Source organism: Lissotriton vulgaris, unplaced genomic scaffold, assembly GCF_964263255.1.
Source record: "Lissotriton vulgaris unplaced genomic scaffold, aLisVul1.2 SCAFFOLD_534, whole genome shotgun sequence".
Taxonomy (NCBI): Eukaryota; Metazoa; Chordata; class Amphibia; order Caudata; family Salamandridae; genus Lissotriton; species Lissotriton vulgaris.
Genome location: NW_028252845.1, coordinates 100590 through 126929, shown reverse-complemented (window position 1 = coordinate 126929; position 26340 = coordinate 100590). Strand labels below are relative to the sequence as shown.

General features: G+C 48.6%; 1 protein-coding gene across 1 annotated transcript in view; it reads left to right on the top strand.

The window, feature by feature from the left end:
• The window catches only part of LOC147661249 (NFX1-type zinc finger-containing protein 1-like), an 805409-nt gene that overhangs the window by 767277 nt on the left and 11792 nt on the right, over window positions 1-26340 (top strand). The gene's annotated exons all lie outside the window — the stretch shown is intronic.

Genomic DNA, 26340 nt, shown 5'->3' with positions numbered 1-26340 from the left:
TATATCCTAATTGGATAGCAGGGGATGTTAGCATCTGAGTCTGTAGCTGTGGCATTGATTTATTGAAGCTTTTTAGCGATCCAAAGGGTAGGTAGCGAAAATAGAGCAGGAATAAGGAATTGTGCTATTGTACAACGTCCTGCGCAGTCAGGCCTGCTGGGAGTCTGTTTGTAATATGTGCAAAACATGTGCACCAGCAGGCCGTGGTCCTAGATCATAGTAGTGGTGAATAGGATATAAAAAAAAGTTATGGGATTTTGATAAAAGCATGAGGCTTTCTTGGGAGATGTGGATTGAGAGTGCTTCCAAATACAAGCCAACTAGTGTTTATTTCGTAGCACAGAGGCGCCAGAGTTCAAAACAGTGTGAATGTTGAAGGTTTTTTAATATGTATCATGCAGGGAAGGGTTATTTACTTTGTGAAACATTGCTGAAACTGAGTAGGGTCTGGTATTAGAGCATAGATCCTAGCAGTGCTTAATAAACAAGTTACTTAACTTCAGTAATGCCTTATTTGGTAGAGACTCCATCTAGCTACAGATTCCTTATCTTATGAATATCTCCAGGTGTCAGACTGGATCTGGAAATCTTTCGTGAGCAGTACCCATCGGCCTGGTAGGGGGCATCGTTCAGCTCCATGTGGCTTCAGCGGCATCATCCGCACCAGAAATTACATGTTCGGTGCTTATATAGGTGTCACTCCAACGCAATGTCAGTTACTTTTTGTGACTTTCCATGCCAGGAGCGAAAAGCCACAAAGAACACTGACCACTGTTGTGAAAATGAAGGACCCTGAAAAGCAAACAATCCTGTACCAAGAAATCCATTTGCAGAGCAGGAAGGATGGGTATGCCAGAAAGGAATGCGCAGCTAGACAGTCCCTACCAGATAAGGCATTACCGAAGGTAAGTAACTTGTTCATCTGATAGAGACTTCTAGCTGCAGATTCCTTACCTTAAAATCAATACCCAAGCAATACCTCCTCTGAGGTTGGTCTGCAAAATAATTTCACACCATAAAGTCCTGTATGACCTAAAGGGCAAGGTTGTCTATCCCGACGGACTTGAATGTCCAGGCAGTAGTGTTTTTTGAACGGGTGCAGATAGGCCCACGTTGCTGCCTAGCAGATGTCCAGGACCGGGACTTTGTGTGCTAACACATTGGTCGCGGCCTTTGCTCTGTTGGAAAACCCTTTGAGGGTTGCTTCTTGGCCAATGCGTAGCATATTTTAATGCAGAGCAGGATCAATCAGGAGATGGTCCACTTTCGCACGGCCTTCTCCTTCTTGGCTCCAACATACCCCACGGAGAGTTGGTCGTCCATCATTGTGCCGTCAAGGTTGAATGGTAACACTCTTTTTGGGTCCAGTCGATGAAGTCATTTCTATTTCTTGGAACGATGCGCTGGAGAAAAAAAGGTAAGCAGGGTGACGAGAAAGGCCTAAATGAAAGGGAGTGACCACCTTCGGAAGGACCAGCTTGTCAGGTGAGATGTTGAAGTACATTTGCTTAGATGACAAAGCCTGGAGCTCACTGATTCTTCGGGCACATGTTATGCCACTAGAAAGGCCATTTTAGGGAGACGCGCGAGCGCGTCAAACAACATGGCCGCCGCCGCTTGAGCTCCGTGACATCGTTGGACCGTTTTTTTATTAAATCAACGATTTTCCAGTCAGCATCTACACGCAAATGAGGTCGCTTAGCTATTGAAGAGGATTTCTTCCTATTCTACTATTTTCATCTGTTCTGCGCGACAGAAGCCTTGTTTCTTACCTCCTGGTTCCTGCTCCCAGCCTCTCACGAAGGTACTGCCTGCTCTGTGTGCTCAGGGGGAGGAGTGCTTCTAAGGAAAGGGCCTGGCTTGGGCCTAGCCACGCTCACAGTCCTACATAGGTGCTGTACCAGTGATTTTGAAGAGTTTTCTTTGCTCTCTTCACTTAATAACTTTCTTTTTACACATTTGTGTGTTATTTACACCTATTTGTGGATTTTTTCACCTCAAAATGGAAAATAAAAATCCAGGCAACAATAAAAGGAGACATCAAGTTTCTCCTCCTCCAGTTAAATCTAAGGTGGTGGAGTCCTCTGAACCTTCTCTTTCATTAATTTTAGAAGAAATTCAAGCATTACGTGTTAATACTGACACTATTGCCTCAGAAGTTAAAAGTGTGCGTAAAGATATGGCTTCTCTGTCTATGAAAATTTCTGATAATTCCATCAAAATACAGGATAATAAAAACAAAGTGGAAGCTTTTACATCATTAGTGGCAAAAATACTTCCTATGCATGCGCAACTTTTGGATATGGAAAATCAAAATAGACAGTACAACCTTCGCATTTTTAATTTGTCTGAAGAAGTTGAGGGTTCTAATTGTCGATTAATATTTGGAATATTTACTTCCTGGTCTTTTGAATATCAAGTTCTCAGAAAAATTTGAAGTGGATGAAGCCCATAGAATCCCTTCTCATCGTAACCCTCGCCATACTAAACCTAGGCAAATGATATTTAAAGTACTGCATGATCACCATCTTTTATTGATAAGAAAAGCTACAAGAGACATTCCCTCACTAATGGTTAATGGCAACAACATTTTTATTCACAAAGACTTTGCCAAGGAAACTGTTGCTATACACAAGGATTTTGCTACCCGTCATCCACAGTTAAGAAGCCTTGGTTTCAAATATGGACTTTTTGATCCATCTACAATGCGCATATGGAAAGATAACTTTTCCAAATCCTTTCAACGCCCGGAAGAACAGCGACACTTTCTTGACCAACAAGTTCCACTTTCAATGGATACTCATGACCCTAATACCTGACTCTTTCCAGTCAGAAATTTTCTGACACATCTATGAATAATTTCTATGTTTCTGGGCTTCAACGGTTATGGCCATGTTTGTAGAACGTGTGTTCGTTTCTATATTCCTATTTATGTATCTTGTTTGTCCTTTTCTCCCTGTTTTCTTTTCTTCCTATCCTTTTCTCAAACATAGAGTTACTATTTGTCATCTATTTCTCAACTATGCTTTTTTTCGCCTCTTCTTGTTCTAGTGCCTTTCTTCTTTGCTTTCTTCCTCATAATGGCTACTGTTCACAATATTAAAGTTATTTCTCTTAATGTGAAAGGTTTGCGACATCCAGTTAAGCGTACAAAAATTTTGGATTATTTAGGGAGATGTAATGCAGACATTTGTTTTGTTCAGGAGACTCATATTGATGATAAAATATTACATTATATGAAAAAAAAGTAGGTTGACCCTATTGTGTCTTCTGCTAATGGAAAGAAAAATAGGGTTGCTATTTTCTTTGCGAAAAAATTACATTGTCAAGTTTTAAATAAAATTTCAGATTCGGAGGGTAGATATATAATAGCTAAAATTAAAATTCATGACTCTACTTTATTTTTGCTTAATGTTTATGGTCCTACGGCTAATGGTCCTACTTTTTGGTCTAATATCACTACTGAAGTTTTAAAGTTGGGTAAAGTTCCGATGATTGTTGGGGGTGATTTTAATATTTTTGCAGACCAATTATTAGATAGGTTGTCTAGTACTAAATTTCGTCCTCCCAAGGTGTTTCATGCTTTTAAATCCTTCATTCAAACCACCAAATTGGCTGACATTTGGCATTTACACTTTTCTACCGATAAATGTTGTACCTTCTTTTCCAATCCCCATAATTCCCATTCTAGAATTGATTATTTTTTACTTTCCCCGTCTCTTATTCAATCTGCAACTACTCCAGTCATTGGTAATATTGATATATCTGACCATGCTTTAATTTCTTTTGTTTTAAATATTTTGTCCACTTTTACAAAGCAAACCAGATGGCGTATGAATACTGGTATTGCTCTTAATGAGCGTAATAAGCCTAAATTATTACAAGCCATTCAAGATTATTTTTTGTTTAATCCGGAAAATTCTACTTCTGTGATCAATAGATGGGACGCATTTAAACTTACATTAGAGGTGCTACAATCTCTATTATGGCTCATGAGAATAAGTAATTCAACGCTAATATCAAACACCTAGAGAAACAAATAGCAAAATTCGAACGGTTATTTATTACATCCAATAGTCCTCAATACAAAGTTAAACTGCAAAAATTTCGTTATGAATTTGATTCTATCCACAGTAAAAGAGCTGGTGTCCAACTCGCTAAATCAAATGCTAGATTTCGTTTCAATGCCAACAGGTCTGGCAAACTCCTAGCGAATTATTTGCGCATTAAAAGAGATAAAACACAGATTACCTCTATTCATGGTCCTCAAGGCAAGATTGTGCTGTCCCATAATGATAGTGTTAAAGAATTTCTGGATTTTTATTCAAACTTATATAACAAACCAGATCTTCATGACAATTCATTAATTGACGCTTTTTTAAATACTTGTGATTTACCCCAAATTTCTCAATCAGATAGACTTGTATTAGATTTGCCCATTACTACTGATGAAATTCTGAAAGCCATAAAATCTCTTCAAAAAAATAAGTCTCCAGGCCCTGATAGTATTCCAGCTGAATTTTATAAAGAATTCCAACCTCATCTTTTGCCTTATTTATTTAAACTTTTTTCATATTTTGGCTCTTGTGGGACCATTTCAGGCTCTTTTGCTGATGCTTTAATTATTGTACTTCCCAAGCCTGATAAAGATCCTACCCTAGTTTCAAATTATCGTCCTATATCTGTAATAAATCAAGACTGTAAATTATATACTAAAATTCTTGCCTCTAGATTAGCCCCTGTGCTTCACTCTATTGTCCACCCAGATCAATCAGGATTTATGAAAAATAGATATTCTGCTAACAATACAAGAACCTTATTACATGTTATTGAGCAGAGTCCTACACTTCTTGTTCCCGCTGAAGTTATGGCTTTAGACGCTGAAAAAGCCTTTGATAAAATTCATTGGCAATTTTTATTTCGAACTTTAATATCATTTAATTTTGGTCCCTCTTTTATTCAAATGATTTCTGCCTTATAAACTGCTCGTTTATTTATCAATGGCCAAATATCTACTCAATTTTCCCTTTTTAGAGGAACACGGCAAGGCTGTCCCCTCTCACCACTTTTATTTCTGTTGGGAATTGAACCTTTTCTTAATTATATACGGAATTGTGAGGATATTCAAGCTATTACGATTAAAGATGTTACTATTAAATCTTTAGCTTATGCGGATGACGTGTTTTTATTTATCAGTAATCTAATTTCCTCTATCCTGTCCTTATTAGACATTATTACCAAATATTTCGCAGTCTCGGGATACAAACTTAATGTTAATAAAACAGAATTTTTCCCTTTAAATATTTTTTGTACCCCTAATATGCTACCTGTGGCAGATATTTGGCAAAAAAATAAATTGAAATATCTCGGTATTTTATTTTCGTCCTCCTTACCATCAACATTAACATTAAATAGTACTTTTATTTTTGATTATGTTAAAAATAAAACCTCTAGATGGTCTTCCCTTCATCTCACTTGGTGGGGGAGAATGGAATCTATTAAAATGAATATTGCTCCTAAAAATGTTTACTCACTTGCTATGATCCCCACTCAATTTCCACTAAAATTCTATAAAGATGTTGATAAAATGCTATCCAAATTTCTCTGGAACAATAAGTCACCTCGAATTTGTTACAAAAAATTAAAAATACCTAAATGCCATGCAGGATTTGGCCTTCCTGACTTTTTTCTTTATCATAAAGCATTCATATTGAAACAACGTTCCTTATTGTAGTTAAACCTCCTATTTGGTTTTATATAGAAAAATCACTTGTTTATCCTTTTCCATTACCCACCTTGCTTACAATGTCTCATAAATCTACAATTATGCACCATTCATCTATAATCAAATCCTCAAGATTAATATTTAAGGATTTAGATTTAAATTTGGCTTCTCCCTTAAGTTCTACAACGGATTTATCTCTATGGCATGGTTCTGTTATTATATTGAATAGAAATGTGAATTTCTGGAATGTTGTGGATTAAAGCAGGCATATTGGGGGCGTGGCCAAGATGGCGGGGTAGAAGGACGGGTCTGCCGGAGCTCCCGACCCCGTTCGAGGTCCCAAGCCCTGATTTAGGCTGAATCTCCCCCCCGGAGCCACACTGCACAGCTGGGCTGGTGAGGGAGACGGCGCCCGCTTGACCACCGCTGCCAGCACCCAGCAAAGCGGGGACTCACCGAGTTCCGGGGGCTGAATCGTGGAGCGGCGCAAGCCGAGGCGGACACAGCGCTCCAACCCTGATGAGGCGGCGAACCTCGGGTCGACGGGGTGGCAAGGGACCGGCCGCCTGGAGGACGCGGGGGGCCCCCCCCCCCCACCAACAGTGAGCTGCTACGCAGAGCGGAGCGGTGCAGGACAGTGCAGTGTCCGGGGCGAGTCCGCCCCCCTCTGGGCTCCAAGATGGCGGCGGCCCGAGACGGAGAATCTCCACCCGGACCCGCGGAAGACCAAAAGACCGCGCAGTGAGTACGCTGCCTGCAGAGATCGCTCCCCGCTGTCAGACGGGAACCCCCAACTGCGACACAAGTGCGGTGCCTGCATCGAAGGGCCCGCAGGCTGGGATCCGGGAGTCCCCTCACCCCGAGGTACGGGCTTGACTTGGGGGAGTGCTACGCAAGTGCCCGGCTTTCAGGCCTTCCCGGGCTGCGTGGGAGGCCGGGCGCGACCTCCAGCAAGACTGCCACCTCGCCTGGTGCTGATTAGAGCCGACGGGACGAGGACGCCCTCCAGGCCTGTGACGCTCTTGACTCTCCAGCCCCGGCCTAAGTGCACGTAGGGCGCCTGCGAGGCCCACAGCGTTCAGGCTGCACGTCTTGCGGTACGATACCATCGGGGGGACATCTGCCTGGGGAGAGACGTCGAGGAACTGGGGGGCGCCCCATGTTGATGGAAGCCACGATCAGTGTCTGACCAAGGCGGACTTGTAGTCGCTACCAGGGTGCTGTAAAAGAGACAGCTCGGAGCACGAGGGGTCGCCTGGCCCCGGGTACTACCTGGACGCTCCTGCAGGCATTGGGGCCCCGGCGCCAGTGTATACTCCGGCGACGCTACTCCCGGTGCTCCCTGGGGACAGTGAGCGTAGCCTCCCCCGCGCTAACCTACGGTGCAGCTACTGACCCGGCCCGCCGTGGTCTCTGGGGTGGACGCAGTTCTACGCTCGCTCGCTCTGGACTGAAGGAAGACTGCTGGGAGCTCGGGAGTTGGCGTGAGGAAAGGCACAGACCACCGCACGGACTGGTGGGGGGCCTGCATCATGGCTGCCCAAAGAGGGGGGAAACGCAATGATCGCACGCTTCCAGAGATGCTCAACAGGCAGCAGAACAAAGGGGACAAGAACTCTTCTTCACCTGGAGCGGCTGGGTCTTCGCAGTCTGGTGTGGCAGCGGAGCCTCCGGTCACCAGATCCTTCTTGGAATCTCTCTTTGGCACGTTGAGGGAAGACTTTCAGGCCCTGAAGCAGGAAGTGGCAGGAGAAGTTCGGGAAGTCCGTAGGGAAGTGGAAGGCTTAGGCGAGAGAGTGGACACTGTGGAGAGCGCCACGCACAGACAAGATGAAGAGATCACTCACCTGCAGCAGGAAGTGCTAACTCTCCGGGAACAGCACTTGGACCTCCAACTGCACAACGAGGATTTAGAGAATAGATCACGAAGGAACAACATCAGGGTCCGGGGTGTACCATCATCAGAGGAAAATCCGGACATAGTTAGGTACCTGCAGGAACTCTTCCGCATGGTCTTGGGAGAAGGGGATGATTTCCTCATTCGGATCGACAGAGCGCACAGAGTGGGACCAGCCAGAAGGAATAATGGCCCCCCTCCGGACATCTTAGCGTTCCTCCCAGACTACCCACTGAAGGAGAGGATTATGGCGGAGGCCCGTAAGGCACGCTCTCTCACTTTCCGAGATCACCCAGTGGCGCTGTACCAGGACCTGTCCACGCTCACGCTTCAGAGGCGCAAATCGTTTAAGATTGTGACGGACTTCCTCAAACTACACGAAACACCCTACTCCTGGGGACATCCCTTTCGTATTATCTTCAAGTGGCAGGGTGAGACACACCACTTGCGAAACCTGCAGGACACCTGCGAAATACTGGGCATTACCGCGGAGGAAGAGGACTCCCAAACGCCGAGACGGCAACGCACAATAGACGGCGGCTGGCAACGAGCTAGGCGACGAAGAGGGACGGCGGAGGCGTCGCGGAGGCCGGGGTCTCCAACAATCAGAACGGGTCAAGAAGCCGCTGTTCGGACGGCATCTACGGCACTTGAAGGTCCAGGGGAGGTTGCACTAACCGCCTAACTGTGCTCCGGGGGGAATTCATCATAGCAATGTTTCAACTGCTGGCTTGAGGGGAAGGGAGGGAGCGAAGGTTTGACCACGTGTGGCTGGACGTCCACTAAGGTAACATTCCACGGACTGGTCCGTTTGGGCCTGTCTGGGACAATTTTTTCAAAAGTTTTTGGATTGTCTGGGGAGGGGGGGAGGACTACAGACGGTTGTGAGGGATGGGTTGGAAGGTCCAAGTTGGGGTAAGGGGGAAGGGGATGCGGGGGTCGGGGAGTTGGTGTTCGGGGGCCTTGGGATCCGGGAGGGGGGAGTTCGGGGCGACTCAGTCCGGTGTCTTGGTTATGTATGTTCAGCTGAACCGGACCTTACGGGCCGATTCACAGACGGGATTGGCACTGGCCGCCTTCGCCTGCCTAGTGCGGGACGGTTACATTGATCTGGTATGGCAGGCTTGAAAGTGGTGACTTTGAATGTGAAAGGCCTAAACAACCCCACGAAGAGAAGGGCAGTTCTCTCCCTGTTAGAAGCCTCGCAGGCGGACATCTGTCTGTTACAGGAAACGCACCTGTTGGTGGGTGATTGCCATAGAATGCGGTCCCGTGCCTTCCCCACTCAGTTCTTTTCTTCCCACTCCACTAAAACGGCGGGAGTTGCTATATTGGTATCTAAATCCTTTAGGGGTGAGGCGCTGCACAAATTAGCTGAGCAAAAGGGGAGACTGCTGGTGTACAGGTTCAAGCTGGGGCTCCTGCATTTCACGGTGGGGTCGGTTTACTGCCCAAACGAGCGTCAGGAACACTTCCTCCACACCGCGCTGATAGATGTCACAGCATCCCCCGATCGACATCTCATTCTGGGGGGGGACCTCAATATGGTATTAGATTCCTCACTAGACAGATCAGCACAGCGCTTTCCACAGACTGGGGAACTCTCGAACACTATGAAAACACATTTGGCTGAACTCGACCTGCACGACCTTTGGAGAGGGCTTCACCCCACAGATAGGGACTACTCATACTTCTCACACGCGCACAAAACGTATGCACGGCTAGATTACTTGCTGGTCTCAGGCCCGGTTCGGGACATGGCCACTGCCTCGGAGGTCGGGGTCCTCTCCCTATCGGACCACGCTCCGGTCTCGGGTACCTTTCTGCCCCCATCGATCCCTGTTCAACGCGGAGTCTGGCGCCTGCGGGACGCCCTTTTACACAAAAAACCTGTGGTGCAGCGTGTCACTGAGGCTGTGACTGAGTTTCAGTTGCATAACGCTAACTCCGACACCACCCTGGCGACCCAATGGGGGGCTCTTAAGTCGGTCCTACGGGGGGAATTTATATCAATATCGGCAGCCGAAAATAAGGAAAGGAAAATTAAACGGGAAGAACTCACACACAAGGTCAGGGAACTGGAACAGGTGCATCGGCGCACGGGGGCTCCCAGAATTTGGAAACAGCTGAAAGCGGCGAGGAAGCTCCTGTCGTCTCTGGATCTGGACAGGGCTGAGTACGCGGCTCTCCGCCTGAAACATGCTTTTTACACAGGGGGGGATCGCTGTGGCCGGTTATTGGCAGCTAAGCTTAGAGTTGCACACCAATGCCGTCGAGTCAAAGAACTTGCGGTGCCTGATGGACGCACAGTCACAGAAGACGCCGATATAGCTGAGGCTTTCCGGCAGTTCTACTCCAAGCTCTACACGGAGGACGGGGCGGCGACTGGGGACCCGGATGACTACCTAGACTCGGTGACTCTTCCGTCCCTAGCTCAAATTCAGACTGACTACCTGGACCGAGAGATTAGGATAGAGGAGGTTATCTCGGCGATCGCTAGGCTGAAACTCGGGAAGGCTCCGGGACCGGATGGTTACACCACCCTCTTCTATAAGACGTTTTGCGCCGCCCTAGCTCCGATATTGACCAAACTGTTTAACTCCTTTAGCTGTCCCGGCGCTATCCCGTCGGATCTTCTGCATGCCACGGTATCGGTCATACCCAAACCGGGGAAGGACAGGGCTCAGTGTGGCTCGTACAGACCGATCTCCCTCTTAAACGTGGACCTGAAGATCTACACAGGGATCTTGGCTGCGAGATTGGCGCAATATCTCCCCGGACTGGTTGAAGCGGACCAGTCCGGCTTTATACCCGGCAGGCAAACGGTAGACAATACCAAACGGTTGGTGCACGTACTGGAAAAGGCCTCCCGGATCCCGGGGGAAAGGATGCTCCTTTCGGTCGACGCCGAGAAAGCGTTTGACCGGGTGCATTGGCCGTATCTAGAACGGGTGATGGCTCGAATGGGCATAGGGGAGAAATTTAGGTGCATGGTCTTTAATTGTTATAAGTTCCCGTCGGCGGCAGTGCGAGTCAACGGCTGTGGCTCGAGGCGTTTCAATATCGAACGCGGCACGAGACAGGGGTGCCCGCTGTCCCCTTTACTTTTTGCCCTCTACATGGAGCCCTTTGCCCAGAGAGTGCGACAAAATGCAGATGCTACAGGAGTGCGGATGGGGGGTTATACCCACACAGTAAGCTTGTACGCAGACGATGTCATTTTTGCGCTAGAGGATCCACGGAGGGCTTTGCCCGCGTGTATGGAGGAGCTCAGGGCTTTTGCGACAACAGCCGGGTTCAGGATGAATATGGGGAAATCCACGGCATTGGATATCTCCCTGACACCCGGGACGAGACTTGATTTGCAGAGGCGTTACCCACTGAGGTGGTCACGGGACCATGTGCCTTATCTGGGTATCCTACTGGCCCCCACACTGTCGGCGACGGTGGCGGCTAATTATGAGGCGTTAGGCAAGAAAGTGAAAGAGGAACTGGGGAGATGGAACAAGGGGACGATATCGTGGCTAGGCAGGATAGCAGCGCTGAAGATGACTGTGCTACCACAGATCCTATATCTCTTCCGAGCACTTCCGCTACAGCCCCCTAAAGGTTGGACGCGGATGATGCAGACAGCTCTATCCCAATTTGTCTGGCAGGGCCGGGTGCCTCGGATGAAGAGAACACTGACGACCCTGGCGCCGGAGGCGGGTGGACTGGGTGTCCCTGACCTTCACAAGTACTTCCAAGCGTCACAGCTGAGGTACCTGGTGGAGTGGAGCAGATGGGAGTCGGACAAGCACTGGCTCTTCCAAGATCAGGCGGTGGCGGGCCGTCCACTGCAGGAGATACCATTCCTGCGTAGACAACACAGACCCCCGAACCTTTACGCCTCATATGTTACTAGGGTCCCGCTGAGGGTGTGGGACGCTACCTGCGAACGGTTCGAGCTAACCTCGTTCCCCTCCCCGTTCACCCCTGTTGTGGACAATCCAGACTTCACGCCAGGGATGGAACCGGGTGCTTTTGCGCATTGGCGAGAGAAAGGCTGCAGGGCGCTTTTTCATATGTACGGGGAGGGTGGGGTCCTCCCCTTTGAGGCCCTTAAGGAGAGTTACCAGCTGGTCGAGGCGGATAGGATGCGATATTGGCAGGTTAGACACTGGGCACTGCACCCTCAGGTACGGGATGCGGCAGATAGGAACCTGCTCCCCTTTGAGCGTTGGGTGGCGACGCGCACTTCGGACGCGAAACTCATATCGGATCTATACAAAATGCTACAGCCTCCGTCCACACACATCTATAACCCTGGTAGGGAGAGATGGAACAGGGAACTTGGGAGAACACTAAGCCACAAAGAATGGGAGCAGATCTCATACAGAGCGCGACATTCTGCATATCATGTGGGGCTCACGGAAACCTTCACAAAGGTTTCGACATACTGGTACCGCACTCCTGAACGCTTGCACGAAATGAACAGGCTCATAGACACTACATGCTGGCGCGCTTGTGGGCACATTGGGACTTTAACACATATCTTATGGGACTGCCCACTGCTACAGGACTATTGGAAGGAGGTGCTCGATGAAATTGATAAATGTTTTGGCATAGAATTACCTCGTTTCCCGGCCTATACCTTACTGGGCCTACCTAATGCCTTAATGTTTCCGTTGAAATCCCGGAGAGGGAGACACATAGCCATTGCCTTGGGCTCTGCCGTGCAGAACATTCTAGTGCACTGGCGCACCTCCACTGTTCCCTCGATCACGGGCTGGTTGCACAGGCTGTGGCATGTACTGGGTATGGAGAAAATCTCACTTACACTAGCTGGGGAGGTCGACCAATTCACTGAGCTGTGGCAACCATTCCATACTTTATTAGCTACTGAATTCAGGGAGCTTACGTGCCCCAGGTATCTGAGACTCCTTAGGCTTACACCACCGATTACCTGAATAGACAGGAGGGAGGTAGAGGGATAGGCCAGTGGGTTGGGTACACGAAGAGAGAAGGCTTGTGAGTGTCTGTGAACCCTTCTTGCGCGGCACCGGACTGAGAGTTGGGGGGAGGGGGGACGGGGCAGGTCGGGGGGGTTGTTGGGGAAGTTTGTTACGTTCTTAGTGAAGTACAGAGAGCTTGGTATTTGCTTCCTGGTCGACGTTCGACTGCAATGCTTGAAGATGCCACCTGTAGCGGCTCTCGCTTGATTTAGACTATTGGACCACGAAGGTGGCGGTGAGTTCTGAAGACTGTATCAGCAGTTAATTTGCTCTCTTGGAACTGTCTATTATTGCCCGACCTTTTTCTTGCTTTACACTGCTATGTCTCTGTACTTCTTCAATAAAATACTTAAACCTAAAGCAGGCATATTTTATCTTAAAGATTTATTTTGTGATAATGCCTTTATTCCCTTTGACATTTTACAATCAAAATTCAAGTTACCTAATGCTGATTTTGTTAAATATCAATCTTTAAGCAATTCAATTTTAGACTCCTTCCCGAATGGTATCCCATCTACTGTCACAACTGATTTGATCATTTATCTTCACGCTGTATCTGCATCTTCAAATGCAGTATCTATTTTGTATAAAAATTAGCTACTTCAATAGATATTCAAACAACTTTGGAGTGAAGTTTCACTCCAATGCCGGACGCACAGCTGAATCAATGACTTCTTACAGAAGATTCCACACATTTTATCTTTGTTTCATATTGGTTTATTCCTTATGTTTCAACTTCTTTTTCAATTTTACTCGTGTCAGTTCATCATGTCACATGAGGGACAAAGCATATTTTTAACATCTAATACGTCAGATATGCCAATCCAGGCCTTTTTCTGAAGCAAGAATTAATATGCAAATCATCCTAAGTGAAAAAAGTTCTTCCCAATGCATTTCGGGCATATTTTTTTGCCCTTCGTCAGGGGTTTCACTAAAAATAAAAACAACATTTAACATTTAGATTGTGTATCCAAAACGTGATATTTACAAGCAACTTTTTTACTCCTAACCCCTTTTGCTGATTATGACTTTACCACATAAGCACCGTTATCCCTCTAATTACGTGATTATACGCAACCTGGTAACTAAACAAGCTTCATTCAAATTATTTACTATCTGCCCTATTCACTTTCCTTGTGCCTTTGATAACCCTCCACGAATAGTACCCACCAGCTTGTGCCAAACCCCAATGAAATAGGTCCACTTTCCCAGAAACGTTAACGTGCCACTGTATTTTCAACCACTGTCAGGTAACAGCTCGTTCCCTCTCATCTTGTTCTAAGGCCATATTGGTTACTGGGTCACCCTTGTGAGCCACTGACTAGTGTGCCATAGGTACCCAGGGCATGGGTGCACCTTAGGGCCACCAGGGGCTGCAGCATGTATTATGCCACCCCTGGTTTGCCTTCCAAATTCACACCACAGGTCTGTTCACACAGCCTGGGTAAGGTGGTGTAATCACCCCTTACTTAGATATAGTATACCTATATCTATATATACATATAGACACACATACACCTATAAGCCACTCCTATGGCAGGCCTTAACAATCCTGGATGCAGAGTGCGTGGTTCTATGTGAGAGGGTGCCCTAGCATGAGCTAAGCCCCCCTGCAGCTTTTGGAACCATCTCCTTATAGCTGTTCTATGATATAGCCATACCATATACTCTTAAGTGCATTATAATCCTCGCGGTTAATGCTAGCTTTGGTTTGGCTTTATCAAAACATGTCGTGTAAGGTGTCAAACACTTTTGAATACTACCCCCCCCCCCCTTCAGTCCTGGCGGCGGGGGTAGCATTCCACCCTTCTAGAGGGAGAAGACATGTAGTTACTGGTTTACCCGGTTAAAGTTAAACAGAGCCTCAGCATCACAAAATGGATGATGCTGCCACAGACACGAGTCTGACCTCCTGTTGCTGGACGAAACTCCGTCAGGGGAGGCCTGGACAATAGGTTTCCTGTCCAAGGAGGTGCCAGCACCTCCCCAGGCAGGCTTTTGTGTAGGGGCAGGGAGGACTGCATTCAGTGAATGCTTTCCAGGCACTGCCTGGGCCACACAAGGTGCTCCATGCATAGCCTGGTTCAAACCAGTTGCTGGGGCACTCTGCCCCAGCCCTGGCGCATAACTGGACAAAGGGAAACGGGTGTAACCACCCCCTTCTCAGGTCCACCCATAGGAGGGACCTTAAAGATAGTCCAACCCCTAAACGTAGTATCAGTATAGCAACCCAGTTCCTAGGACTTCAGATAACCCTGGACGAATCTTTTCAAGACATATCCTGGACCTTCGACATTCCATTTCGACTGGAAGACGGAAGACATCTCCCTTGTGGTCAAGGAGTGACCACCCTGTTCAAACAGGCACCAATAGCAACTTTGCCGGTATTCATTTTCGAGGCTCCCGCCGGATCCTGGGGAATCTGCGACACAGGATAAGGACTTAAAGACATCTCTGACCCCGACCCACAACCACAGCAAAGCTGAGACCCGTGGCGGACACGAGAGACGTGGGACCGGAACTCCTGGACATCCTGCATTTTGCAAGCTGCACTCCTTTTTTCGAGGTATCTTAAAGTTGTGCATTGGGGTGCTTGAAGCCCCAGACCAGAGCACCATTTGCACCGAAGCTCAAGCCTCCACACTCCACGAGTGTCCCGTGGGGCCCGCACTTGCATTTCAGCTCAACGCTTCTTCCTGGTTCCTTGCCCGTTGGCTGGTGAGCCCCCTGAAGACGCCATTTTGAATCTAACTTGCTTTCCTGGTTGCTCCAGGCTTGCTCCAGCTTTCCTGCAAAGGAGAAGTGCCACAGACTTTGCTGGTCTGCAACAGAGCCAATCTCGAATAACAACAAAGCCTGTAGGTCAAGTGGTGCTGAGATACATCAATTAACACTGGTGTAGTTGCACAAAAAGTGAATCAAAAAAAGACTATCAACTGTTGCTGATTAAGTCCTATCAGCCCACCTGATGGCGGAGCCTCATCATGTAGGACTTCCGAACCTAGGTCTGTGTGCGATCGCCCAGTTGTATTTTAGCGACGCATCACTGGACCAAGGTACAGTCACCGCAGTTGTTAGTACAGAAGGTGAGGCTGATATGTGCAGTGCAAAAAATTAAATAAAGTGAAGTGTATTAAAATGGCTATCAAAGCAAACAAAGACCTTAATTAGTGTTTGCCTGGACGTCAGATTAAAAAATAGTGAAATGACAGTGTGAAAAAATCACTGTCTAACTTGCTTGGTAGAAATCCAAAAAGATCTATAAAGAGCCAATCTCGACATCCTGAGTGGGTTGCGGGTACCAAGGCTTGTTGGGTCCAATCCGGATACCGACACTGCAGTCAACTAGATCCGTCGTGGGACAACTCGAATCCAGCTCCTGGTCATCGTTGATGCCTCCTGGTCCTCGTGGCTTAAGAGACAAACTTCACTTCTTGACCTGAAATCACCCGACATCGCCTGGTTCCTTCCTGGTTCCATTCTGGTCACTGGCTGGTGACCCAGACTCTGTCCCTTCTGCTTTCAGGTTCTTCAGATCTTCGATCCACCCTTGGATCCACCCGGACACTTTTCCTCTGGTCGCCTGCAGCACTTCTTTGCAGCTATCCATTGAAAACGATGACGAAACCTGACACGAAAAGACACCTATGCACCTGGCTTCCCTGGGTGAGGTAATACGAGTACTCCGGTGCTCCCGTGGGTCTTGACTCTCGAAGTGTCCTAGTTTAAAAGGGTTCCATCGTAGTCCATCCGGAAGTGTCCTTAAACTTTATATTTGTAACTTTTACGTTTCCCATAGAAAGTCAATGGTAACCCGCGTCTGTGTTTAGACACTTCACGCGTCTCCCGTGGGCCTCCTACTTCCTAACCTTTGGTTGTTTAGAGTAGTCCCAGCGATTCCACAGGCCCCAGGCCTGCTTTCTAATTCTCTCGTGATTCTTATACCACTATTTTAGAATATGGTTTGTGAGGCCCCTAGGGCATAACGTATACTGTGCAACTTATAGTATATTAACTCAGTGGCTTGTATTGTATTTTTACCTCTGACCTCATAAAGAGTGCAGAGGGGTTGTGTTTAGATTAAATACATATATATTTGATATATACCTTATGTGGTGTCCTTTCATTTGGTACTCAAGGGATTATAAATGGTAAAACAACTTGCTTAACTCACCTACTGAAGTCTTAGCCTGATGACTGCTGGTTCACGCTACCACTAGGATAGCTTTCTATAAGGGTGACTGTACAACCACCATCAATAAGGGTCGATTAGACTGGTGCAAGGTGCCCACTAGAACTAGTGGACATCGTATGCCAGGCTAACTTCTCACAGAGGGTGATTTGCGCCCCGATGGCGACTAAACCAGATGCAGAAAAGGCCTTGCCCCGATCCTCTAGGGGGCCGAGAAGTGTTCAGTCTAACAAACTGGATCGTTGCACGATGCCGAAAGTCTCTCCTACAGACTCGCGTCGGACCCCATCGGCCGGAAGAACTACTTTGGGCTCTCCTGCGGAACCCACACTCACTGACGTCATGGCTGCTATAAACGGTGTCCAATCATCCTTGGGTTCCAAAATGGAAGCGTTGGACAATAAACTTGACACCGTCACGATCAAGGTCAACCTGATACAAGCAGATCTTACAAAAGCAAGCGAAAAAGTTAAATCGCTTGATATCAAGAATGCTAGCTTAATCGACGCTGTGGCTTTGTTGCAACAGGAGGTGCTTGATCTTAAGGCTTCCAGAGATCTGACAGACCGCAACAATATACGCATCTTTGGGGTGCCCCTCAGAGCAGAGGTTCCGGCACCAGACGTGTTCGTGGAAGATATTATCCTCAACTATCTCAAGCCTAAAGGGCTTAGCAACCTTTTCACGAGTGCCGGGGGAGGCCCAGGCCTGGGGCTCCCCCTCGCCCGATGATTGCGAGAGTACCGAATTTTCGCGACAGGGATGTGATCCTGCAGGCGGCTCGAGGGGGGGCCCCACTGCGATATAAAAACGCCACGCTTTCATTTTTCCCAGACTTCACCCAGATGGTGCAGAAATAACGGCAACGTTTTCTTCTGGTGAAGAAGAAACTTAGGGACAAGGGACTTGAAAACTCCATGATGTACCCAGCTCGTCTACGTGTGGAAATTGAAGGGAAGGCCTGGTTTTTCGATAACCCTGAGGAGGCATTGGACTGGGTTGACAGCAGACACTCGAATGAGCAGGAAGGGCAGGACCGAGGTGGAGGAGAGGAACAGCAGGAGCAGGGGTGATGGGGGCCGTTGGAATTGTTAGTTGGTGAGGCTGATCCGCAGCTAGTTTATTACCTGTATCCTGTTTTGACTGTAAGATAGCTGTGGACTGCCCCGAGTTCCGGGATTGTGGTTTTGGGGTTGGAGGGGGGAGATTTGGTTCTCCTCCCCGTTACTACCTTTAGATAGTTTGTAGATTAGTTACAGGGCGATAGGCACACTGCTAGTTGGGGATGGGCGTCAGTCAAATGCAGGGGTGCAGGGGGGTGGGAGTCGGATTAGACAGGGTTTCCTTGTATTGAGGGTTTATTCTTTGCAGAATTGTTAGCACAATGTGGTTCCTTTTTATTTCCTTTTTTCACACCAGGAGACAATGTTATGACAATGTGGATTCCAAACCAGTATGATGTTGAATGTTAGACGAGGATCGGGGATAAATGTGATTAGCTGGAATGTGAACATCCTCGGTGATTAAATTAAGAGAGGAATGGTTAGCCAATTGATTAAATTCCCCAGAAGTGGTGCTGCTACAAGAGACTCATCTTGTTGGCAACCGTTGCATGGCCCTACATAAAGGGGGTTATAAATTGGCTGCACACGCTGGATTCACTACGGGGTCTAGGGGGGTTGGTGTATTGGTGAAAAATGATTTCCCCCTGCATATTCAAGCTACTTGGGCTGACCAGCGGGGGTGTTGGGGCAGTGGGAAGGGAAACGGTTACTTGCATCTCTGTGTATTTCCCGCCCGGCCTCCAATCCGACACCTTCAGGGATCTGGGCGCATTCTTCCTGACGTTGCCGCTGGGCCTCCTAGTAATAGGGGGAGACGTTAACGCAGTGGTGGACGGAGAGGTGGACAGACAACCGGCCCGAGCCCTGCGGTCGGCGCAGAGGTGGCTTCCCAAATTTTTAGAAACAACGGGGTTGGTGAATGGGTGGAAGATGCTTAATCTATATGGGGTACAATACACACACATATCTGCAGCTCACCACAGCCTCTCCAGAATAGATTATGTGCTGGTACCAGCGGCACAGGCCGCTATGGTTCGGGAAGTGCGACACCTGGGGAGAGGAATCTGCAATCACTCCCCAATTTGGCTTCAGCTGGAGGTGGGACGAATGGACGTAGGCAGAGTAGCCCCTATCAGCGCATGGCACTTGAAGGACTCCGCCACCAAGAAGGAGATAGTTAAAATCACGGAGAGATACTTCCAAGAAAACGTAGCTACGGTGGACTCGGGGGGGGGAGGTTTTATCCATGGTAGCGGGTAAAAAAAGGCAAAGACAGGCAGACATAGAGAGGGCTGAGGTAGAAGTGAAGAGGTTGGAGGAGGAGGTGTCCAGGGCAGCAACCCTGAGGGAGTACATCGGCTAAAATTGAGGCAGGATGAATATAGAGGCCTAGCTAGAGATAAGGCTAGGGCGCGGAACGAGGAGACTCAAAGCAGGGTGTACGAGCACGGGGATAAAGCCGGTAAATTGATAGCGTGGCTTGAAAAGGGGGAATGGGCCTCGAGGCTGTTGCCAGAATTGCAGGGAGAAACCCCCAGTACTGTCACAGACCCACAAGCTGTAGTGGACGAATTCTCGAAATAAAATTGTGGGGTGTATACCTCGGCTGGGGTATACTCTGAGGCAGAAAACAGTGAAATGATTAAAGACATTATGATGCCCACGCTGTCGGACGACTATCGGGAATACTTGGACTCTCCGTTTACAAATGACAAGGTGGCGCTGGCTATGAGAGGTGTGCATTCCGGGAAAGCCACGGGCTCGAACGGAATTCCCATCGAGCTATACAAACTGAGTGCCAATAAACTGGCTCCGTTTGTTCGATCCATGTTTGAGGAGAGTAGGGAGAAGGGTCAGCTCCCTTATGACCAGCGTGCGCCCAACATAGTTGTCATCCACAAAGCGGGGAAGCCCAAGATGCTCTGTTCATCCTACAGACCTATTTTGTTGTTGAACGCTGAGACTAAGGTGTTGGCGAAGCTGCTAGCGACGAGGTTAGTTAAAGTCGTCACCACGTTGATACACCAGGATCAGTCTAGCTTCATGCCGCGGCGGAATACAGCCCTTAATTTACGCAGGTTCCACAGGATACTGGGTAAGACGCCAAGGATCCAGGAGCCAGCAGTACTGGTGTCATTGGACGCCACCATGGCTTTCGATAGGGTTGAGGGGCCCTACCTGTTCGCAGTTCTGGGGAAAATTAGTTTTGGACCGGAGTTTATTGATTGGGTACACTTTCTAAACGCAAATCCCCTGTCTAGGATGGTGGTAAATAATCAGAAGTCGGACGATTTTCACCTTGTTAGAGGCACAAGACAGGGTTGTCCCTTGTCCCCTGGAGTCCTAGGCGGCGTGGGTTAGGTGGGATAGATCTATTCGAGGTCTACGATGGACGTTGGAATGGGAGGACAAAATTGCACTGTACGCTGACGACATCCTGCTTTACCTCACCAACCCAAGTGGATCCCTGATGAGTTTTCTTGATGTGCTTGCCATATTCGGGAGGTACTCCAGTTTTGCCAAAAACTGGTCAATATCAGTGCTTTTCGTTCCCAGAGGTGACCCACCGGTCATGCCGGAGACTTGCCTGATATAAATCGAGCCAACAGGATTTTGGTATATCGGTAATTATGTCACACTAGACCCGAAATTAAGATATGCTAATAACCTGGGCCCTCCCCTGGCTCGGTTTAGAGGAGATGTGGTGAGTTGGAAGGCGCTTCCACTTTCGCTCCTGGGAAGAGCAGTACTGTTTAAGATGATGGCCCTTCCCCGATTCCTAAATACACTCCAGAACGCAATGGACGCAGGGAAATAGAAGGACTTCAGAGGCAGCTTCTCTGGGACGGTGCACCCCGTATGGCATTTTCTAAACTCACTCACCCCTGGTATGACGGGGGGATAGGATTGCAGGACCTGCGGACATACTACCGGGCTTCCCAATTAGCAGCGGTGAACCATACTATATATGGGCCCCCCGGGGATCCCGGTTATGCCATGAACCGTTGGCAGGTGCCGGTTGGTGATTTCACTAGGGCACTCTACGTCAGACCCCGCCGGTTCCCCCTTGTGGGACCAACGGTGCACGCTGTGCAAGTGTGGCATGCGACAAATAGGCATCTCAAGTGGGAGGGGAAGCTTACTCTAACCACCCGATTGTGGAACTCAAAGAACCTGGGGAGTTTGTGGAAGTCCAGGGGATTTGACAAATAGGATATCATTGGGATCACACAGATCAAAGATATTTGGGGGAAAGGCACAGTACACGCTTTTAGTTCTCTTAAGGAACAGTATCATCTTCATGACAATGAGCAATATTGCTACCTACAGGTTAGGCATGCACTACTCACGCATATTCCTAGAGACACAACGCCTCCTGAGGCCTCCCCACTTGAAGTCCGAGTGCTGGACGGCCATCTTTCGGAGAAGACTATCTCATTAATATATCAAAAAGCTTATAAATTGCATGCAGGACCCTCTAGTACTCGTCAGGGCCCACTGGACTGCAGATGGGGTTGAGATGGATGATGAAGTCTGGCGCGAGGTGGTTACCTTGCCGTGGGTGGTGGCGGTACAGATGAGGCTTAGATTAGTGCAATTAAAGATTCTTCACAGGACGTATGTCACTGGGCCTCACTTGGTTCATATGGGTCGAGCGGAGAGCGATGAATATCAGAGAGGGTGTGGGGAGATCGGAACTTTCATGCATATAATGTGGCATTTCACGGTGGTGCAGGAGTACTGGATGAGAATCCATGATGCGCTGCGGGAAGTCCTGGGGGTGGAGTTGCGACCGGAAGCCCGCAGATGTCTTTTAAACGTTTGGGAGCCCACAGATTTTAAAACGCACAGGGGACAATGGGTTACGTTGGCGTGTATGTTAACAAAGCGTAATATTGCTTAACTGTCTGGAGCCAGCCAACCGCCCCGGATCCGGAAATGGGTGGAAGATTTGGACTGGTGAATGTTTCGGGAGAGGTCGGTGTACGTGACACGGGGTTGTCCTGAGAAGTGGGGTAATGTCTGGGGGGACTGGAATCAATACCGTGGAGACACCTGTACGCCCCCTTTGCGTGTGTAAGGAGTGGAGGTGCATGAATCCCCTTGATCCACTATCTATATATTGTGCTTACTATCTTGAATGATATGGAATTGTAATCATGGTAATTATGAAAATGGTTAATGTCACCTGATGTTTTGCATTGTTGGTTGTTAATAAAAAGATATACATATTTTTTAAAACCACAGAGTTGATTCTCAGGATTTTGTAAGTGCGGTCAGCCGTTTTAAGACATATAGTGGACATCACTCATTACGAGATGTATAATGGCTGCATCGAACCTGAGCGTGTTTAGTATCTAACATGTTGGAATCATACCCCAACACCAATTCCAGTGTTGGAGGCATGATCCGATGTACAGGGGGGCTTCTTAGAGGAGCCCCCTGTACTCCTGGTGACAGCCTTTCAGTGTCTGACAGCAAGCTAGCGCTGCTGCCATCCACAGACACTGTTCTGCCCTCCTGCTGCTGAGCTGCCCTCGAGCAGGGGATTATAGAACAACAGGTTGCCTGTCACAGCAAGGATGTGACCCCCTTTCCAGACAGCACTTAGTGTTTTGGGCTGGGGTGTGGGCACTTTCCAGTGCCACCAGACTGCATTGAAGGCCACATTTGGTGCCCTCCTTGCATATACCGGTTTGAGCCAGTTCAGGTACCTTTGGTTCCCGCTCTGGTGCAAAACTGGACAGGGGAGTATCCTCCCCTCTGTCCAGCCCCTCCTCATCACTGAGTTGTTCCAACACTTTCCTTGGGTGTTTAAGGGTTTCCTGTGGGTGGGTCTTCAGATTCATTGTCGTACAAGACTCATCTCTGAAACTAAGACACTCTTCGACCGTCTGGACACTTTGACTTCGCTGGACTTCCTCTGGAACCAAGACTGCATCAAGAAAGACTCCTGCGGCTCCTGCTGTTCTGCAAGTATTCTGCTTCTTCTTTGTCTGTGCTTCACTCAGGATCTTTAGGTACCTGTGGGCATCAAGGACATCTGAAGTAACCTCCCTTGGAGTGAAAGAGTCACTCCCCTGCATCTGCAGGCACCGCTTCCAAGTTGACCGGTCTGCTGCTCCTGTCGTCCTACGGACCTCTTTAGGCTCAGCAACATAGGTGGTGGGTCTGTGGCTTCCAAGAGGCCTGGCATGTCTTCCCTGCAATTTGGCGTACTGTATCGCGGGTCGGAGCCGCAGGGGCCAAACTCCTATGCAGCATGTTGACCTGTCCTTGCAAAGGCTTGTTGGCTTTGCACTCCAGAGATCTTCGGGCTACAAAAAGCTCCAGCCTCCAAAATCTCATCCCTTGAAGAACAGTGTCCTTCCTGCATTCCCTACATCATGGACCTCCATCTTTGGTAAGCTACCTGAGGTCCTCTTGCCACTCCTCTTGCCACTCCTGTGCCTTCAGCCTGTGGGTCCTCTCTAGGGTATTCTACGTTGGTGGGCTCCTCTGCTTACTTAGGACCTGCTTTGACTCTCCTACATGTGGTGAGTCCCTTGGATTCCAACCATTCCATCTTTTCTTTTCCCACACCACTTGGGGCTACCCAGGCTTGTTGGTGCTCCCTCCATGACACCGACCACCTTGACACTGACATCCGACGTGGGACAGCTCGTGTACAGCTTCTGGTCTTCCACAGCAACCCTGGTTTCCCACAGCTGCAGCAACAATGTCCTCATGAACTCTTCTAAACCTCCTGACAAAGGTGGACATTGTGCTTCATTGCCTCCTGGTCCACTCCGAGTGATTTAGATTGTCCCCTCTACATGCAAGTTCACCTCTTCAGGAATCACCCTTGGATTCCACAGGACTTCCTCACAGACTTCTCCAGAGGCATTTCTTCCAGAGTCTCCCATTGTCGTCTACTGGTGGTTCCAACATCACTTCACCCCTTATGCACCTGTTTTCCCTGTTGCAGGTGGCCTGGTTCCTGGGGCATCCATGAGTGGAGTAGCTCTCCAACCTTCCGTCCTCCAAAGAGTTTCTTTGGGGCCCGCTGGGAAGGGTCCTTTTCCTTTAAAACTGCAACCACAACTTCTCTATTGACTTCTATTGAACACCCGGCTGTGTTTCCATTCTGCACACAGCCTCCTTGAACCCCTCCAGGAACCCGTACACAATTCAGCGAAGACATCACTGACTTCATCAGTCCACATGGCCTCGCCTCCGAGAACTACATCCTACTGGGAGACCTCAACTACCACCTTGAAAACAAACACGACAGCAACACCTCCACACTTCTGGACAACCTGGCCAACCTCGGACTCAACAACTTGTTGATACCCCCACCCATATAGACGGACACACGCTCGACCCTATCTTCACCTCCAGCAAGCACATCTCCTTCGACCGCACCACAGCTCTCCACTGGACAGACCACAGCTGTGTTCACTTCAGCTACAAAACCACCCTGACCCACAACCGCCCACAACCTATTTCTCGGAGAAACTGGAACAAAATCACCTCAGACCAACTCCTCACTTCACTCAACCAAAACCCTCCCACCCTCTCACTGGACCCAAACCAAGCGGCCACCAATCTCAAGCAATGGATCACCCACAGTGCTGACGAATTAGCACCCCTGAAAAAGCACCAGATCAAATCAACCAGCAAAAAGGCTCCCTGGTTCAATGATGACCTAAAACAATCCAAGAAGCTATGCCGCACCCTGGAGAAAACATGGAGAAAAAACCCAAACACTGACAACATGGCCACCCTCAAGGCAGCCACCCGCAAACACCACCAACTGATTCGAGCCACCAAGAAATCAGCATTCAAGGATCGCCTCGACAACAACAACCACAACAGCAAGGAACTCTTCAACATCGTATAAGAATTCACCAACCCCACCGCAGCATCTAACAACATCACTCCCTCCCAAGACCTCTGCGATGCGTTATCCTCCTTCTTCTACAACAAAATCGCCGACATCCACAACAGCTTCGAGAATACTCCCAACGATCAACCCTCCCCACCCCCCTCAGATCCTACTCCGCCAACTATCATCCTTAGCGCCTGGAACCCAGTCACCACTGAAGATACCATCCGCCTAATGAACTCAATCCACTCTGGCTCGCCAACCGACCCCTGCCCCCACCACATCTTCAACAAAACCGACTCCATCATCGCACCCCATCTCCGTGATGTCATCAACTGCTCGTTCAACTCTGCCACCTTCCCAGAAAGCTGGAAACATGCCGAACTCAGCGCCCTTTTGAAGAAACCCACAGCAGACCCCTCTGGACTCAAAAACTACCGACCCATATCCCTCCTCCCATTCCCAGCCAAAGTCATTGAGAAAGCCGTCAATAGCCAACTCGCCGCCTTCCTTGAATCCAACAACTCCCTCGACCCCTCTCAGTCCGGATTTCGAGCCAAACACAGCACCGAAACCGCCCTCATTGCAGCAACAGATGACATCCGAACACTTCTGGACAACGGAGAAACAGTGGCCCTCATTCTACTCGACCTCTCAGCCGCTTTCGACACAGTCTGCCACAGCACCCTCATACAACGCCTCAGCAACATCGGCATACAAGGAAAAGCCTAGGACTGGATCATCTCGTTCCAAGCTGGGAGAACTCAGAGAGTCCGACTTCCCCCATTCAAATCAGAGGCCACCGACGTCATCTGTGGAGTTCCACAAGGATCATCACTCAGTCCCACCCTCTTCAACATTTACATGAGCCCACTCGCATCCATCGCGTGCCAACACAACCTCAACCTCATCTCCTACGCCGACGACACCCAATTAATCCTTTCCCTCACCAAAGACCCCAACATCGCCAAAACCAATCTGCACAAAGGCATGAAAGAAGTAGCCGAATGGATGAAACATAGCCGCTTAAAACTCAACTCAGACAAAACGGAGGTGCTCATCCTAGGATCTTCTCCCTCTGCCTGGGACGACTCTTGGTGGTCTTCTGCTCTGGGCACAGCACCCATACCCACAGACCATGCACGTAACCTTGGCTTCATCCTAGACTCCTCTTTCTCGATGTCCAGACAAGTCAACGCAGTCTCATCCTCCTGCTTCAACCTACTTCGCATTCTCAAAAAGATCTTCCGCTGGATCCCCCTCGAGACAAGAAAGACTGTCACCCACGCACTGGTCACAAGTCGACTGGATTATGGTAACACACTATACGCCGGAATCACAGCAAAATTACAGAAAAAACTCCAACGCATCCAAAACGCATCAGCGCGACTCATATTGGACATCCCTCGCCAAGATCACATCACCGGACACCTAAAAGACCTCCACTGACTTCCCATCAACAAAAGAATTACATTCCGTCTTCTCACCCACGCACACAAGGCCCTCTACAATCTGGAACCCGAATGCCTCAACACTCGACTGTCCTTCTACAAACCCACCCGCCAACTAAGATCGTCCAATCAAGCCCTTGCCGCAGTCC